Raw genomic sequence first — 14,299 nt, 5'->3', positions numbered from 1 at the left:
GTGTTATGCCTTTTCCTGTTCGAGGGAAGAGACCATTATCAAATATTTATTCATGTAGGTATGTACAAGCCAATCAAATCACCCTTTAACCTTCTCTTTGTTAGGCTCAATGAGCTCAGTCTATTTAGTTGATCACTACAAAGCATGTTTTCTAATCCTTTAATCATTCTCATGGTTCTTCTCCGACCCCTATCTAATTTATCAACATCCCTCTTGAATTGTTCACACCAGAACTGGATACAGTAGTCCAGTAGCATCTGCACCAGTGCCATGCAGAGAGGTAAACTAACCTTTTTACCCCTATTCAAGACTCCCCTGTTTATGCACCCAAGGATCACATTAGCCCTTTCGCCACAGCATTGCACTGAGAGCTTATGTATATGTCATTGGAAAACTTATGAAACTCCACTTCATTGTGTATCTTACACAAACCATAATTCCTTAATAGAACTAGTCTTTTTTTTTTTTGACAGAATGTATCACTACATCAAAATTTTAAAGTTTGAAATGTGTCAATTTCAAAACTATTCAAAATCAATACAATACTTTGTTAGGACTCATTTTATTTCAACTTTACTTCTTTCATTCCAGCATCTTTGTTTCATTTTATAATCTAATTTAAAAGTCTAAATGTTATATTTAATATTTATGTATTTTTATATTAGGTTTCTAAATTATCCAAAGGAAACTTCTCAACATTAGTGAAATGAAATATTGAAAAGGTCATTTTCATGTTTCTGAAAGAAACATTTTGAAGAATTTCCATTCTGTGAGCATTTCAAAATGTTGATTTTTCATCCCAATTCATAATGAGAACAAATTTCAGAATGTCAGAATTTCCCACAGGACAGAAATTCTATTATCTGACCAGCTCTATGCCTTACTAAGGATCTCTTTGGGACTTGGTAAGCCCCAGAGAGGAGATAAGGACAAGGACAAACAGAGAGTCAGTCAGGAAGGAGCAATGAAAGTTGGTGTATTAATTAAAAAAAAAATCACAAAGTTGAGTGTTGAACAGTAACTAGCTACTCAAGCTTCAAAGTTGACATCCTCAAAAATATTAGCAGCACTTACATAAGTTAGCAGCATGCAAAGGTAATAGTCAGATAATTGTCTGACTATGTGAAGAAACAAAACAGTTCCTATACAGCCAGTGCTGGCTTATAGAAGATACTTCAATACACTCCAGCAAAGGTATGTGCAATCACTGCTAAGACATGCCTAGTTGTAATAGAGCTCTCCTATCCACATTTGAAATCTGGGTTATCTGCTAAACATGGGATCACCTCAGCAATTACCAGAGGCTGGCAAGTAGCATAATGTTTTCTCTGATGTTGATGAAAATCAGCAATAGAACTGTGGAAGCTCTAATTACAGAAATGGTAAACTTAGGCAGAGAAGCTGCTGATTAAGTGGCATGCCCCCGGTTACACAGTAAAACAGAGGAAACTGCATTACCTGGAGGAAAATACATTCTATGCAATTCCAATGGCATGTGCTGAGTAGGAGATAGAAGAACCAAGTAGAGAATCCAGGTCATCTATCAGCCTGCTCTATCAGACCTTGGGCCAGTAATTTCACAACACTATCCTATTTTACAGACGGAGGAACTGAGACAATGCTACTGATCTCCCTTGTAAAGCCCTTTGAGATCCACTGATGAAAAGCTCTATATAAGAGCAAGGTATTACAATTATTACTCCAGACCAGACACAATAGCCGGTGTCATTTACACCATATTTGGTTTTGCCAACTAACAATATTGGTTTAATGAGACTTGTGCCATTGTTTGTGATAAATCATTGTGCTTCTTGCAACATGAAAGGGCATGTTCTTTCACCTGAGAGCAACCTCTTGGGATCTATACTCAGATCCACAACTAAGGGCTGCAACTGACCTCTTCATAGGGGAAGAGCAGATCCAGTTACAGAATCTAACCCAATTGCACCTTGGGACATAGGGCAAATCACTGAAGGCCCAATTTTCAACTAATTCTGAGTGCTTTGATTTGTAGGTGGAATCTTGCCTTGAAGTCAATGGGAGTTTTGTCATTTACTTGAAAGGAGCCAGGATTTCACCTGAATTGTCACAACTTGATGGGTTCTTCTGAAAACATGACACTTAGTCTTAACAAGCCTAACTTTTTCCATCAGTAGATAACTAAAATTATACTCACTTACCTTACAAGAAGGTACTGAGCCACAATTTGCAGTACGCTTATAAATTGCTTTGAGATCCTAAGATGAAGTAATGATACTAGTGGAAAGAATAAAACAACAGCTGTGAATCCAGCAATCAGTTCTGCATAAGCAGATCACCACACCTATGTAAAGCCCCTTTAACTTCAGTGAGTCTCTGAATGAGGGCAGAGACCTCCATGTATGAAGGTCATCACAGGATTGGGTCCTTCGTATGTGTTTTCACATACATTGCTCTTGGAATCAGATCTTGCTCACCTTAATCCAGTGAGTAGTTTGAAAGTAAGGAGACTACAGACAAAGAAAAGTAGGATTTACCCCTATGCAGTTATCACAATATACAGGGATATGGTAGGTGGAACTCACCCTATAATACATTTAGAACATTTCTAAATTACTACCCCCTTTCCTTCTACTTGGACCACTTTCAAGACTATAAACTCTCATCTACATAGATTCTGAAATGTCTGATTTGTTAAGAGATAGCATACAGTAGTTGCTCCGTGATCTGTCACTAATGTAGTATATAATCCAAGATAATTTTCCAACTCAAAATGTAACTGTTCAATAGAGCTAGAGTACAATGACTAATATTATAGGCATTTCTGCAAAGATATTGCAATAAATATTAATACCATGTGCTTCACTCAAAACATATCCCATGTTTAATGTATTTTGGATGAACTGTTCACAAAGTTTGTGTGGATAAGCTGTCAAGAGTGGCAGTCACCATTCTTATCACCTGGTTAGGACCACAGACCAATTAGACAAGTATCTGAATGAGTAAACATGAATCAGGTGTATTCTGCTTATCAATGACTGAAGACATAAGAGATGACTTTCCCAGTCAGGACTCTCTAAAAGAAGATCTATGCCCTCAAAAGGTTCCTTTATCACAGATATGAGAGAGGACACTGTAGTTGAGGAAATAATAAAATGATGCATCAGATTTATGCTCAACTGTAAACACAGATTTTCAGAAATTTGCAGGAGCATTTGATCACTTATGACCTACTCTAACTGCCAGTGAAAGACTCCCATTGAATTCGAGGGGACCTGGGTCAGGGTCTTAATATGCATAAACAATGCTAGCAACTGGGCACTCATTTCCCACAATTGTAGGGACAAATGATCAGTTACATATCTAATTAGCTGTTCTATTCTTTGTCTAATTAGCTGTTCATTACAGATGTATCTACCACATCTGTAATGAACACATGAGAATTGCATTCACACCTATGCATGCAGTTCTGAGAATCTGGGCTTCAGTATTTGGGAGTCTTTAAAAAAACTCTTCAATTTTAAACCACAGGCCTCCAATGCAACAGGTTGGGAAACCATTGCACAGACATGAGGCTTTTTTTCTCTCTAATTTCCTATTTGAAATACTGATGCCACACATGCTACCGGTAAGTTGCCTGAATCTCAAATAAGGTTGAGGGTGCTTATCATTCAACTATGCAGTTATGCTGTTAATTTAGGACATTAAATGCACATCAGCTTTTTACTCTTATGCAACACTGTCAACAAGCAATCATGTGCCAGTAAAGTCCAAAACAAGACAGCCAATTCTGAATTTACAGAGCACTCCTAAAAGGTTTCTATACATTGAGCTAATTAATTGTAACTCAAAGGAACAATCAAATCTTGTTGATTTCAATCTTACATTACAAGGAAAAGTGAGGAACAACATGTTAGCACATTTATCACAGGACTCTCTGATTAAGGAAGGACAAACTCTGAGCTGTCAATTAGTTGTCATGTTTTCCCACTGTGAGCTTTCTGTAAGCTTTACATGAAGGAAATATATGTGGTATCTTTACAACCATATATTTGCACCGAGCTTGGCAGTTGCTTATGACAGTGTTATTAACATGGATTTGCATTTAATATTATTTCCCCTTTTGTGGAGTGGTCTTATACAGGAAAGGAGCTTAAGAGAAAAGTGTTTTGCGTTTGCAGTGGGGGGGGGGGGAGACAGAGGGACTAAAAAAGGGGCTGAGAAGGAAGGACGGACAGAGTGGTGCCCAGATTACACAAAGCACCTAAGCATGTGATTAGACCTGTTGATCTCAAGGGTGACTATTCACATACTGAAAGTTAAGCATATGGTTAAGTGCATTGCTGGATCTGGGCACAGAAGAGGAACAACCAGCTGTACAGAGACAGGCTTGGAAAAGAGAGGCCGGGCCTTGGTGCTCTCTCTGAACCTTTTGTGACAAATCTGGTTGCCGTTTCCCCCCACTCACTCTGCCCCATTGACCCCCCTTGAAGTCCCCAGTCCTAGATCCCTCTGAACCACTGGGATGGAGGTTTACTTGAAACCTACTGGCTGCAGACGGTGAGAGCGTGAGCCCTAGCCATCCTGGCAGCTTTCCAGGCTCCCTTTGTATATGAAATCAACTGAGGCCATTCATCAGTAGCCTTCTTCAGGGTGCAGAACCATTACCTGACACCCACTATGCAAGGGGCTAATTTCAGTTCAGTTTCTTCCCATGGCACAAAAACTCAGTGTGAGCTTGGAATTCAGAGAGGAGAGAGGACTTTCGGGCAAGCACTACCCCAGGCCAGGGCTCATCAGAGGGAGTTGAACAGTTTTAAAGTAATTTATATTCTTGCTCTAAGCACTAATCCATGAGGAAAAGAACTTGGTGTTTTTTTGTGCTGAGTCATCCCACAAACATCTACATCCCTCCTGCATCTAAATTTCAACTCTCTTTTCAGATTGCTCCACTGCTGCTGTCTATCCTACAGTCTCTTCCCCTCTTAGAATCATAGAACATCAGGGTTGGAAGAAACCTCAGGAGGTCATCTAGTCCAACCCCCTGCTCAAAGCAGGACCAATCCTGAGATTTTTACCCCAGTTCCCCAAATGGCCCCCTCAGGGATTGAACTCACAACCCTGGGTTTAGCAGGCCAATGCTCAAACCACTGAGCTATTCCTCCTCCCCGTCCCTCTTGGTCTATACGACTCCTCAAAGCGAATGCCTCAGACAAACAGTTGGATTCTTTATCTCAAGAACACAAGATACAAAACAAGTGTGCGTATTTTATTTGAAGCAGGTAGAGAGAGAGAGAGAGAGAGCACTTTGACTTTGATATTTGCTATTTTTATTTGTAATGCTTCAGGGTAGGAATTTCAAAAGGTATTTAAGGGAGTTAGGCACAACAGGCACTGAAATTCCATGGGAGTAGTGTGGCTAACTCCCTTAGGCACTTTTGAAAGCCTAAATCTTAGTTCAACTAAAGTAATTGCCTTTGGAAAACATCACTGTTTTTCCAAAGATGCAAGAACACAGACTCCCCCTGATAAAATGCAGGGAGAAGAAAGATAGTAACAATCTCAATTTTGGATGCTTTTTTTCTTACCATCACCACTTCGCTCATGGTTATTGTCCTGCACATATATTGTAATGTCATGCAGAGACTAAGTCTGCTTCAAGTGAGTCAGCATCAGTGCAAAGTGACTACTGAGCACCCATAATGTCCAGATTCTACTGTAGTATTATCTCAGTCATTTAAATTATATTAAAATGAATCAAGTATTAACTGTTTTGAAAAGTGCAACAGCACTTAGCCACATTTAGAGATGGCCTCTGGCTGTTATCTGTTTGTATTTGAGCCCGTTGGTGTGGGAACAGAAGGTGTCTGGGACTTCTATTTAAGCTATTGGTTTTAGTTTATGCTTTAATTTACACAATTTCTAGAAATGGGGCCTTTTTGGCCTTTTTATTGACTGCAAAATAGCAGGATAGTTTCAAAGTAATAGCAGCCATTAGGAGAGAGAATAGGAAATAAAATAAACTTTTATTGCCTGAGTAGCAGCTTCAGGGTCCAATCCTTCTGTCCTTGCTCAGGCAACAATTTTCATTGAAGTCACTGAGGACATGAAAATCAGGCTCCCTGTACCCTTTGCCTTCTCTTGCCTATAAAGATTTTGTTTGCTTGTTTGATTCCCTCAACTCGGATGGACAAATGCTTGAAATTTTCATCATTTAAGAATCCTTGATCTCTAAAAAGGTAACAGCATACACTGTAAATTGGAGAAAAGGAAAAAAAAAACACAAAACAAAAAACCACACACAAAGTGAAATTCTCTATCAGTTAATTTCATTCTGCCTACAGCAATTATCCCATAAAATATACTGCCACAGGAAAGCATAAAATGTCAATGTGCTCTTGCAAAAGGCAGTATAAGATGCCTATAAATGATCCAGCAACTGCTAAGGGGTCTGTATTCCCCTTTCCATTTTTATTTTTAGTGCAGATGTTTACGTTTTAAGTGCATTAATCAAAGGGTACTGCCAAACACAAAGAAAAATGTTGAAGAGCATAAAAGTACCATTTCCATTCACATTTGAGTAGGGAAAAACTGCTTATTAAGCTTTGGAAAATAAGGGCCCTCAAGACCAACTCACCTTTGAAGGGGAGCTATGATAACGGGCCTGTTTCTGTTCCCTTTTAAATCAATAGAACTTTTTCTATTGACTTTGTGATCAGGCCCTACATCAGACTCACAAACAAAAGCATTTAATTCCCCTAGGTACCAGAACTTTAATAAAGTTCAGCATTTGGCCAACAATTTAGGGTCTGATTTGAGATAGTGCCTCACCTGGAACCCCCAACCCGTGCACAAGCTAGTGTGCATGCACATATTTGAGTACACAACATTGATTATGTGGAACCCATTGCTGTGTCAGTTACAGCCCCAGCTACAGAAGCTAGCTCTTTAGTTCACAGTTTAAAAACCATGTGTTTTAAACTCTGGAGGGCCCTGCCTCAATTCCTGTTCATCAATTTGGAAGCCATCACACATGTGCTACTAGCAACCAGCTTTAAATTTTTTTTCCCCAAAAATCAGGTCTCTATATTCCTATTTACACAATCTGCTTCCTTTCTTATTTACACTAATGCCATTACCTCCTGCCCAGTCACTCCTCATTTACATTCAGTGATTAAAGTAGATTGAAAACAGAAGAGGGAGCTCTGACTGCATCTGGCAAGGAAGGGAAGCTGTGGAAGAGTGAAGTTAACCCAACCCAGGGAGCAGAATCAGAGTCATGATAGAGCTTAGCTTTTCCAAACTGGAGGTGGAGCTCTCCCATCAGCGGTTATCACAGGAGGGAGGAGCTGTGCTTTCCTACCACCTCTTTTCATGCTCCCCTTTATTAAAACATCTGTTTATACTGCTAGAAGAGAAGAATCAGGCTGTTTTCCCATCAGTTTGTTTCTCTATGGGGATCATGGAGCTAATGGAATTTTGTTTTAATTAAAGGTGAATCAATCCCAGTTCTCTGGTTTTTTGCTTTGTGGGAGGGCACAATGCCAAGGTTAGTATGTTATTTCTCAGTGTAAAAATTGGGTGCATTTTCCTAGATAATAGCAACACGGAAATAATAAAAAAAAGGGCAATCTACTTGCGCAATCAGCAACCGCAATACAGAAAAGCGTCTCAGAGCCACTTCTCTTTCCAGCTGACAATGATGCATATTGATTTACAAAATGCAGCTTAAGTGCTGCTTTGTGCTGCCCTCTATGCGGGGGGTGGATCCTGGCTAAGGAGGCCATCATGAAGGAGACCGTATTCCTCTAAAAGGACTCTGTGCAACTACAAAGCTCATCATCTCTGCTATGAATCTGCACCTCAATGAACTGAACTCATGTCTGTATGTATATTGATCTTTTAACCATACTCTGTTTTTCAATAAATGTTAGTTAAGAATTGGCTGTAGCGTGTATTTGGGGTAAGATCTGGAACATTCATTAACCTGGGAGGTAATGTGTCCCATCCTTTAGGATTCGTAGAAACTTTTCTTTTATATGATAAAATAAGATTTAGAGAAATTTTCATCATATTTGACTTAGGTACCTGGATGGAGGCCTGAGGCTGGGTGATTTTAAAGGAACTCTGTTGTTTGGACTTCTGAGTAACCAGTAAGGGAATAAAGCAGCTGTTTTATGCTGGCTTGGTAAATCTAAGTATTGGAATATCCACCAGCTTTATGGGGATTGTCTGCCACATTCTTTGCAGTTCACCCTAATTGAGTGACCACAGCTGGCTCCCCACTAGGGCCCCGGTCACAATAGCAGAGGCCAGAGATTTGAAAAAATAAACAAACTTGTAGGAGAGGTAACAATCAATTACTTTTCTTGCCTTATCTGTTTTCGCATGTATGTTAGAGAGACAAGGTGGGTGAGGAAGTATCTTTTATTGGACCAAGTTCTGCACCGCTCTGTAATGTTCTAAATAGCGGACATAGTAGGTCAGTGTCTAGATGAGCAGCTCTTTCAGTGCAAGAAAGGCTGCTACATTTTCACATGGGTTAGGGACAGAGATAAATGAAAAATATTAAATTTATGCTACTCCAAGCATGACTGAGACTTGGCCTGCACACCTTCTGTACTGATTTAACTCTTCCTAGTAGGGGTGTGATTTTTCTCCCAATAGTGCAGCCTGCCGGGTGGAATGCTGGTATTAAAAAGGTCATTGATTCCTATAAAGTTCCCAGGTGGCTGCATTATTTTCACTGTTCCGATTTCAAACCAGTACAGTTAAAAAGTATTACAAAAATCTATGTATAGACCAGTTTTGCTAAACTCCCTGACCAGGCCCTCAACATTCCCTCATTGACCCACCCTGATTTTAAAAAGAGCATTTACCCAGCATTAGAAATAAAAAGAACAGTGTTTAAAGCCTATCTTTAATGATAGCGAGGATCAGAGCATGTTGGGAAGTGTGCCCGAATTGTTGGGGCAGTGACTTTGGTTCAGTAACCTCACTCATGGATTGGTGGTTCACAGCTAGGACCTAGCTCAAACTTCAGACCTGCCCATAATCCCTGAAGAACCAAAGCCAATACCAGCAGATTGTGAGAACTTCAGCACAGCAAGGTGAAAAAGCCATTAATCAGGAATAATGGTTAATCCATCTGTTCAGCAGTAGGCTTTTTTACCACCGAAAAGGGAGGACTCTAAAGAAATCACAGGTGAGGCCTTAGCATGAACAAGATCTTTATTATAATACAAACAACCTACCAGGGTACATATTAATCAGCCTTTACAAGTACAGGGAGCTGATTAGACCAACAATGCCTCTCTGAGGCACCATGATTAAAACAGAGTGAAAATATACACACATCCAGATACAAGCAAGAGGAAATACTATATAACATGTCAGCAGCAGTTTGGTAAGACTGAACGTTTGGATCTCAGAAACTTTGCAGTAGTTTACTGGATTATTAATTATGAGGCTACAGTGGTGTCTCAAACACTGGCCAGTTGTGTTAGATAACTAAGTATTTGCAACATTCAAGATATTTCCTATAAAGGGATGCAAGGGAATTCTGCAGATACTCGGGTACAAAGGATCATAGAATTGGTCATAATGGTTCAAACCAAAGGCTCATCATGTCCAGTATGTGGAGGCCAGTATCAGATTTTTCAAATGAAAGTGTGTGTGTGAGAGAGAGAATATAAAAGACTGTATTTACTGGCAACCACTGTATTGTACGTTGATGCTGCATCAGACGCCATCATCTGAAAGTAAGCAGAGGGCACTGGAGAGCTGGTCTCATGGCAGTGCCATCTGCCATTAGATGCACATAACTAGAGCTCCAAAGAGTTCTCATCCTTTGCTAATTTCTACCTCCCAAACTCATTTCCCGCAGTTCTCCTTCAGGCCCTTATTTGTGGAGCTTGTAACCCCATGGGACCGGGTCTCATTAAGTAAAGTAACACTGCAGTTCTCAAGAGGTATATTTCAGTCACTGCCTCGTGTCTTATACTTGGTCACCCTTAAAGTGAAAATGCATTTTGAATATAAAAAACCTAAAGATGTTTGTTCAGTTCCTGGGTTCTTATAACCAGTTCCTGCCCACATTCCATATCTACCCAGAAGCCTCATAACAGCAACACGAACAATATTTAGTTTGACAGAATGCACCACTCCACTATTATTTGTCTTTTTTGTTTGTAATTTTTGCATCAAAATGAAACTTAGCAACAGTATTGCTCAGTGCCCCCTCCACCCACCCCCGCCTTCTTTCAACGAAGATACTATTCAACCCTAATGGGCCACTTTAAGCAATTTGACAAACTTGCTAGACACTCCTCATTGGCCAAGCAGATAGAGGGCAGGGCTGGGCAAGGCAAGACCAAAGAGAATATATCTGCACCACTGTGAAACTTCAGAATTGATTTGACAGGTTTTCATGCCCCACGGGATTCGCGGTTCGAGTTTTATCTTGCATTCCCACTTTGCACTCTGGGTAGGTATCTCAGCCCATAAACCAGGTCTCTCTGTTCTTCTCTTGCTCCTTCTCTGCAGTCTGTGTGTACACTGCTCTGATCCTTCCTCTATTGTTGGTTTCAGAGCCTTGTTCCCAGCAGTTGGAATAGACTTCATCCGTCTCCCTGCTCTCTTTCCTTCTCTGTCTTTCTAACTTAAAAAAAAATAATTGGAGATATACCAATCTCCTAGAACTGGAAGGGACCTTGAAAGGTCATTGAGTCCAGCCCCCTGCCTTCACTAGCAGGACCAAGTACTGATTTTTGCCCCAGATCCCTAAGTGGCCCCCTCAAGGATTGAGCTCACAACCCTGGGTTTAGCAGGCCAATGCTCAATCCACTGAGCTATCCCTCCCCTACCTTCCCTTCCCCCGCTTCATTTTTCCTCCCCCCTTGTCTGCTCCTTTAATTTCATTCTCCCACTGCTACCAGCCTGACTGGTTTTAATTTATTCACTGTACAATGTCTTTAAATTATAATTTCCTTTACTTCTATAGCACCTCATGCTTCCTTATATTTAATTCCATCGGGTGCCTGGGGATCGATAGAGGCATTCTACAGAAATACACTTCATTTGGTATTATGTGCCGAGTGAACCTGGGAAGTGAATGCCAATTTTGCAAAATGTAGATCAGAATGTTGTGTCAAACTATATTTACATTTAAATGAATGTAAATCAGATGAAGGTAGGTAGTGGATGTCCCAATATTAAGATCCCTTAGCTATTAGGATACCCACTCCCCCCACCAACTGTAACACAATTGATGTGGACACAGCAGCAAAATGAGGACATTTATGGAATTAAGCAGCAGGCCACAACTTTTATTAAACTTTAATGCTGGTGAGGGTCATTACCTCTCTTGCCCCACCATCACCCATATTCTCCTATACCCCCTGAGGGCAACAGAGTGCAGCAAGGTGACAATGGTCTGTCACATGAGACCAAAACCCATCACCAAAATCCCAGGTCTTACCTCTGGGAACTATTCATTTCATTTTCTTAACCACTCTGGAACTGGCCAAAAGTGACAATTATCACCACCCCAGTTAGGTACGAAGCACTTTCCTACTTAACCAACTGTGGCTTGAAGATGCTGTGAGGAAAGCAAAAAACTCCTTGGTCCTCTGCCAATTGGCCCATCAGAAAAAATTCCTTCCTGACCTCTTAAACAGGCGATTAGCTAGACCTGCAATATCTGTCAGGCTTAGTTCAGCTGGGCTAGGTGGGTTGCTGGAACAGAGCTGAAAGAGGATCAACAAGGTCTCTGTACTGGGTTAAATCCTGAGAAGTGATGAATGCTGGCCAATCAGCCCCCCTCTCTCCCAGCTGGCCAACGGGTGCCAGAGATTCACAGAGGAAACTCCTATTGTCCTTCAGCAAGTGTCTCCCTTCCTTGCTACTGAGACTGTCTCCCTTTCACTGCCGGCCCCATTAATATCTGCCACTCATTGATGCAGCTGGATGGCATTTGGAACACAAACAAAAATGTAAGAGTTGGGGGGGGGGGGGAAATCAGTTCATGGAATAAAGAAACGCTCCAAATGTTCTGCCAACTTATTCTAGTTTCTAAAGTAAGAAATTTGCCACAATACTGGGAAAGTAGCATTTCATGAGGAGTGGAAATTAAATTAGCCTTAACATCATGTACAAAATGTGCCTATTTTACAGTGTTTTTCTTTCACAGGCTTTGGCTGCATAATCCTAGTAGGAAGAAGTGCTTTAAAAAGGATCTGTGCTTTATACAGCATTCCATCTGAGCTGTTTTTTACATCAGCACAATTGTGTGTTAAAAAAAGGGAGGACCTCTGTAGGTGCAATTTATTTATTTTAGCCCAAAAGTTTAACTGACCTCTGAGTTACAAGTGCTGCCTTTTCACATACCCCTCCAGAAAATTTAATTTCCATTTCAAAGAACTGGTGCCATCAACCTGTTTGTCACTGTCTGTTATACAAGCGTAACCTGGCTGAAAATGAAAAATTGGCAGAGTCTTCAGTTTTCCCCTGTATATCTCTACTTTGCAGTCCTTGAGCATCACAAAGTGTTTATTTGTCAAAACCTGTGCAGCAGAAAAAGTGCTGCAGTATGATCCTTTCACAAAAATCAACGAAGTTCAAAGCCAGCTATGAAGCAAGCGGTAAATGGGGCAAAAGGACATTCCATTTCTTTCACGGGATGATGCAGTCTCAAGATCTTGGTGTAGGTCTGCAAAATTAAATCCTTCTTGTTTAAAAACATTTTCATATTTATTGTTTCACTTTGGAGACCTGGAATACTTTCAGGCACTGTTAGGGAGCTGGCAGTTGTGTCTCCTGGCTCTGTTCCTAGTTCTGTCCCTGAATTGCTGGGATCATGGACTTCACACTCTGTGCTTCAGTTTACCAGCTGCAGCTGGAAACATTTATCTGAACCACAGGAGTGTTTAGAGTGGAGCAATGCAAGCCATTAACCCACTTGAATTCACCTTGGATATCAACCAGGTGAGTCCAAATCTGTCAACACAATATATACACAAAAACCATAATGAAACATCAACCTCAGCTCAGCTTTTTCCTTAAACTTGACTATCGCCCGGGTCTTCCCTCCAGAACTCTCTCTTTCCTACTTCCCTAACTCCCATCCCCTTAACGGCCACTCCCACCTCCCTCATAGCCACAGCAGAATTGACAAAAACTACACATGCCACTGAGTCAGTAGAACGTTAAACACCTATATGCAGAGTTCTGACCAGAGGAATCAATATAAAAATCCTTCTATCCCATTGCTGAATTGGGACACTACATTTTTTGAGCAGGAAGTTCATATGGCAGAGCTACAATTCAAGAGCCCTGCTCAAACATCCAGCTCCCAGCCAGCTGGCTGCCCTCTCCTGTAAGTCAAAATTTCCCCTTGATCCCAATCAATCCTACTCACTACTGACATCTTGACCGTGGATCAACAGCTTCCTTCTATGACGTAATATTGAGGGATGGCTCAGGATAGGGGTTTCCAGGAGCCTCACTGAGATTTGCACTGATTTGTACATTGTACAATTTGCACCATTCTGTATTTACTGCTTGGCACATGAGGAAGTTCTGCGAGTTGCCAAGCAGGACCTATGTGTGGATCGGTGAGCTCAGAGTTCTCCCCACAAGATGAAAACCATGCATGATGCTGTTCCTGGAGTGCTGCTATTTGTCTCTGAAGAAGGATGTAAACTCTGAATTTAAGATCACCCTGTATGGACTAAACAAGTCACATAAAAAAAATTTGATTAGCTCTGCTCTCTCTCCCACTGCTGCCATAATTCTCAGCTCATGTAATTCCATTGCAGTGCAGGGAATTCAACCCCTTATGTCAAGGGTGAAGTCAAGAAAGGAAAAAAAATAAAAAGGAAAAAAAGCACTTGAAATTGGAGATGGAGCCAAAGAAAAACCCCAAACCAGGCACTCTAAATCCCGTGGAAGTTGAAATCAGACCTAGATCCCAACCGTGCAATAAAAGAAGTTAAAACTGAGGCAGAATCTTGAGTTTATTGCATCTTATGTCACTTATATCACAGCTAGAGTCAGGTCTCTTTCCCAAGCACTATGACATTTAGACAGTGATCTTTGACTAATGGGTAGCTACTAGATTTGCATGATCTAGAAAACCGTCATTCCTATTTCTTCCTTATGGGTACAGTGATCAGTATTACAAGGTTAACATTTAACCACAATGGTCACCTAGATAGCACATTTAAGGCCAGATCCTCATAAGCTATAAATTGGGGTACATCCTCAGATGATTGTATATTGGCATAGGACATCAGAGGGTCTGACCCTTAAATGCTAGTCT

At 40.8% G+C, this 14,299-nt stretch overlaps 1 protein-coding gene across 13 annotated transcripts in view; it reads right to left on the bottom strand.

Annotated features, from left to right (window-relative positions):
• Positions 1-14,299, bottom strand: part of CDH13 (cadherin 13) — a 748,254-nt gene that overhangs the window by 536,738 nt on the left and 197,217 nt on the right. The window lies entirely within an intron of this gene.

This window comes from Mauremys reevesii, linkage group 16 (genome assembly GCF_016161935.1).
Source record: "Mauremys reevesii isolate NIE-2019 linkage group 16, ASM1616193v1, whole genome shotgun sequence".
NCBI lineage: Eukaryota > Metazoa > Chordata > Testudines > Geoemydidae > Mauremys > Mauremys reevesii.
Note: the sequence above shows the minus strand (reverse complement) of the source record. Positions and strands in the feature narration are given on the sequence as shown.